Source organism: Calidris pugnax, unplaced genomic scaffold, assembly GCF_001431845.1.
Source record: "Calidris pugnax isolate Ruff unplaced genomic scaffold, ASM143184v1 scaffold11, whole genome shotgun sequence".
Lineage (NCBI taxonomy): Eukaryota > Metazoa > Chordata > Aves > Charadriiformes > Scolopacidae > Calidris > Calidris pugnax.
In genome coordinates this window covers 7,489,933-7,495,389 of record NW_015090803.1, presented here as the reverse complement: position 1 = coordinate 7,495,389, position 5,457 = coordinate 7,489,933, and the positions used below count along the sequence as shown (strand labels likewise).

At 41.3% G+C, this 5,457-nt stretch overlaps 1 long non-coding RNA gene across 1 annotated transcript; it reads left to right on the top strand.

Annotated features, from left to right (window-relative positions):
• The first annotated feature begins 383 nt into the window (after positions 1 to 383).
• Positions 384 to 5,231, top strand: LOC106885420. The gene is made up of 2 exons (XR_001411434.1): positions 384 to 671; positions 3,947 to 5,231. It is a non-coding gene; the product is annotated as an uncharacterized LOC106885420 (long non-coding RNA).
• Positions 5,232 to 5,457: the final 226 nt, after the last annotated feature.

The following is a 5,457-nucleotide window of genomic DNA, read 5'->3' as shown; positions in this document are numbered from 1 at the left end:
CCCCCCTGCCCCCGCGCCCCCCGCCCGCTGCTCCCCGCGCCCCAGCGGCGGCCCCTGTCGCGCAGGCAGCGCCCCGCGGCCACCGGCCATTTAAAGCGGCTGAGGCAGCAGCTCCGCGGCCGCGCTGGCGGCCTCCGCGGGACGGGGATGCGCGGAGGTGAGGGCAGGCACCCCCCGGGGTCGCTGCCCCGTCGGGGCCGGGTCCCGCCGCGCATCACCCCCCGGTTCTCTCGCCCGGTCTCTCGCCCGGCACTGTGTGCTCCTCGGGGACGCTGTTTGAGAATTGCCCCTTTTTTTCTTTTTTTTTTTTTTTTTTGGTGTAACTTCTCTTCGGGGAGGGACTTGTTCCCTCTTCTTTTGTTTTTTTTTTAAGACCTTCTTTCCCATCTGCGCTGATGCAGGGTTTGGAAGTGGAGTTCCTGGAGAGTGAACCTGGCAGTGAGTGCAGATTTCCCTGAAAGCTGAGGCTGTTTCTTTATTCCCTAGGAGACTGAGAAGAGAGGGGACCCTGGATGCCAGCCCGATCTCCTCCGTTTTTTTTGTTTGTTTTGACTTTGAGGCAGATTTCCTCTTTCAGCTCTGGGAATTGACAGGTACAACCCCTGTAGGCACCTGTGCACGGCTCACAAACAAGACCAAGACCATGAAGCTGATATGTCAGTTCACCGGTGGTACGCCCTTCTATTAATTGCTATTAGAAAGTGCAACCTTGTAGCACAGTTATTGAATAATCATTAATCCATGGAGGATACACAAGCCCAAAGGTTAATAATAGGAATAACAATTAATAATATTGACCTTGCCAGCGGGCAGAGTATTTTTGTCATAGTTATTAAAAGGCACTCCTGTGTATACTACGTACAGTGGTGTAAATTTGGAACCAAGTACCAAATTACTGCAGCAACACCAGACATTAATTTACCCCATTATCTCCATGTTATCAAGCTTCTGACTTTTTCTGCCTTTAAAATGTATCATCCACTACTCTCTCATTTTAAACAGAAATCCTAAGTCTTTAATCAATTCTGACATTTCCACTAGAAAATAACATCTAGCTCTCTTACACAGATAAAAAATTACTTGCTTGCAGCTGATCTCTTGTAGTGCTTTGGACCTATTTGTTTCTCAGAGAAGACTTAGCTTTTTATGGTCTTTAGGTACCACGAGGTAATAAATAGAAAGTCAGTACAACGGGGGCATTCTCACTTTTATGAGTTCAACTCTCTGCTCCCTAGAGCTGCCTCCTCGCACAGCTACTCAGACTGACCGACTGACTAACCCCCATCCTTCCATTGTCACAGATCCATCTCCTTCCTTTCTATCTCACTCTTCTCACTGGCTGGTCAGTGAATCCTACTAATAACAATCATGTTTCATGTCTCAGAAATCTAATAATTGAGTTACTCATTCTTATAAATTGCAGCTAAGCTATTTGGGTTAGTCGTGTTATCCCCACTTTAAAGGCAGGGAAACAGAAACAGGAAAAATTAACACATTTGCCTGAGGCCACACATGGATTTAAGAGTAGATCCAAGACTGGGACTGAATTTAAACCAAGCGCCCTCTTAAAGATCCTCAAGTGCACTATGGAAAATGCTTCTTTAAAAAAGAAATATAACACAAACCTTATTTTTCATAGTTTTTTTTTTTATATTAGCCAAAATACACACACATTTTTTTAGATCACATTTCCTTTTCTAGCAATAAGATTTGTCCAGCTTTTTACAAAGTGTGGTGGTACCTTTCAACTACAAAGGGCAGTTTTACTTTGGAAACAAGAAACATTTAATATGAGATTGTGAGCAGTAATGGGAAGAGAATTGCTCATTATTAGGCTCCTGTAAGCAATGTTCGCTGGGTGTTACGGTGGAGTTACAGCAAAATATAATGCAAAGTCTGGTGTTAGTATAGGTGAGGTGCTACTGCTTACCTCATGTGCATCAGTTCTCACCATAGTGCTCCTTCAGTGCTTTCAGTGTCAAAATACTTAGCATGGGTCTAAGCATTGAAAAACATACGGGACAGCCATATACTGTGTTTGAGAGTTACGATTTATGTCATTAAGCAGTGAGTTTTACCAAGTTGTGTCATTCATGTCACTGAAGCAAGATGTATATTGCCTGCCCTTTAGCTGTGGCATGTCATCAAAGCTGTGTTATGGTATGACTGAGCACAGATGGCATGCCTAAAAAGCAGGTGTACAATACAACTTTCCTATTACTGACACGTAGATATTTCCTCTTCCTCAATGTCCACCCCCAGATGTTTGCTTGCCCAACCTTCTACAGGAACTACAGAAAGTCCTGCTCATCCTGCTCATCCCTGATGGCTGGAATTGTACAGTCAAACCATATACCGAATAAGTGTTCACATATATTTTTATGTATTTATGCTGAAAGCTCCATTCTGAGTTTTTTTAGAGTCCTAATTTGAGGGAAGTGGGTGCAGATCTCATTCAAATAATCATTCTCCAATACCATTAGCATTACCTGCCAAAAATGAAAGTGGCATATGAATCACAGTAACACAGCCACTCATGAATTCGTGGATTTAGAGCCTGCCAAGGAACACCAGAAATCCACATGATTTCAAAGTCCCACATGATTTCAAAGAGTTTTAGACACTTTGAACAATGCCTAAAAATACACTTATCCAAAGACCATCTAATTAATGACCCATCCTATAAGGACTACAGACATGTCCGATCCAAGTGAAGGACAATATTAACTGAAAATATTTCTGTACAAATCATTCTCTTTTCAGTGAGGTAGTGAAAGTGGTGAATCTGCTAATTGAAGCTATGTCAGAGGCCCTTCCTGAGATGCCCCTTACTGGAGTGCTACTGTGACATAATGATGTGGAAATACACTTTTGTGTGAGAAGAGCTATCAGATCCTCTGGGAAATATCACAGATGCTTTGCAGTTCCTTTCAGACATGTAAATACCTTTATGTTTAGACATGAGTAGACAGGGGTGGGAAGTGAAGTAGAGCGAGGAGTGAAGTGGGGTTAAAAGCATCCACGTACATCCAGGAACCAAATAAATACATGTGGGGGTTTTTTTTCTGTATCTGATGTTAGCGGGGGCTTGAATTGTTCATTATTAAGAAGAAATGCTGCATGAACGTGTGCTACTTGAGAGTTTTTATGTATTTATGCTGAAAGCTCCATTCTGACCCATGTTTGATAGAGAAGGCCATCTTCTGCCTGAAATTACAGACGATCAGCAGAACTCTCAGTAATGCTCAGATACTTATGTCATTCCCAAGTAATATGTACCTTATCAAGTAGGGTTTATTTCCAGCTTGTAGTATATGGCTAATGCTACAGCAGTGAAAAACACTACATGCCACCTAGTGCTTCTTATGGTTGCTTGCTTTCTTCATGGTCTGCTTTAAGCTAAGCATATCAGAAACTGAAAATAACATTTGAATCTTTTTTCCCTCTTAACATACAAAAGCAGCAGCCTAAGCTTTGTAATCTATTTATATGTTAGTACTTGTGAAACATAGCAAAAAAAACCTGCTTACTAGCATGGTCAACACATAGCTGTCTCAGCAGCTTGATGAAATGTTAAGACTTGGTTTGAGTAACTATGTTCCAACCCGTATTAGCCTTATTTGTTGGCAGTGAAAAAATACAACCATGAGTGGCCTTCTGTGGATATTTAAAATGCAAGTGGCCATTATCAGCTGTACCATAACCTTGTCTGATGTTTCATCTTGCTGGTGGCTCAGTGGAAAACAATCAGATGACTTTTTCTGAATGTGGGTGCTGCTTTCAGTGTATTTCGGCAGTCTTTTGATTATTCCGCTCTTTGTTCATTAAACACCAATCTCCTGAGCTTAAGTCTGTGCCGCCTCACTACCTGAATGTCTCTGCTGAAAATTTGTTCACTGAAATGGGCATCATGTCAATAATAATAAAGTCATCCATCCATTTCCAGAGTGGCTAAAGTTTCCTCCAATCATTCATTGAAGCTTCATGTTTCCAGGCCCTGACGCCACACAGTACCTCAGTCCATCAGCTTCTTTCCAAGATGGTAACTACCTTCTGCTCCAAACCTCTGCCACAGGAGAACTTTTGATAACCTAAAAAAGTAAACTGCATCCTGTAGATTTCCTCTTAAAACTTCTGCTTTACAGAAGAGAAGATCAACTTGTTGGAGGTGCATCAATGACATCAAACTCACTTCTGTTTTGCCTGACCACTCTCTCCATCCTCTGTCAGTATAAAATTATAATGATTTAAAGAATTGAAGGAGCTGTATTAATGTTTGTGTGAACCACTTTTCCTGCACATACTCTGTTCTTCTTTTCTCCATCCATTTGGTGTCTGGTTCGTCTTGGCTGCTTTTAAAAATTCTGTTGCCTCTAGTAAGGGACTGCCAGATTAAAATAGTGAAGAGAAACCAGGTGACTGTCTACTTTTACGAATACAGGTTGTGTATAATAAATTCAGGTTTTACATCTATGCAAATTAAATCATCATATGATTCTGACTACATGCATTTTTTATCAAATATGGCATATATTTCACAAATTATATTTAACTTATAGTCATGTTGCTAATCTGAATACCTAACTAGGAGTTACAAGGTGTGCCACTAGATCTTAGCAAATAGGCTTACGAAAACAGAAGAAATAAGATAAAATCACCTTTTTTTTCTTGCATTCCTGGTAAGGCCAGTGGAAAGGCTTTTCCTGATATAGGTGATAACATAAACACCTCAGCACTGAGCTGTTTAGAGACACAAGTACATCTTGCCATTATAAATGTAGAGATTTTGTAAAGGCCTAAAGAGAACATGTCCAGAATAAGGAAGTTTTAAAGCAATGTGTCTTTGGTCTGGAGTTTACCACATCTAGTTAGTAACACCTTCTGCTAATGGTTCTGTCATGGAGTGGAAAACATTAGTCACAACGTCAAAATAAACATTTTACTTCTGCAAAATTATATTTTCACCTCAGGAATATTGTGAAGTGAAAATAGGATTTATGCACAATTCTTCCTTGGGGGTTTATGCCCGGACAGGGCAGTTTTAGTGTAAAGGCCTAAGCCGTGGAATACGGTTCCCAGCCATAGGTGCACCATATTTTGAATAATCAATCTGTCAGCTGAGCTATAACAAGGAGTATGCTGTGAAGGTAACAACTCAATCCTTTCAATGTTAACTGTCCTCAGCAATTGCTGCTGTTTCTTTCATAAATAAAAAGACATTTTGGTGAGCACAAAGATGTCTGTCAATGCTTGTGTTTCAGTCAATAAGAGGGTCTGGATGGTGGGAAAGGTGGGACTTGGGTGGACATGTGAACAAACAGGTGTGATTCAGAAAAACCTCTGCTAAGCAGTTGCCTAAACCTCAAAGCACTGTGTTTGTCTGTCATGATTCATGCCTTGGAGTTAGTTCCTTTTGCGCTTGGGACTCCTGACTGGCCTTTCAGGAGTGCTCATGGC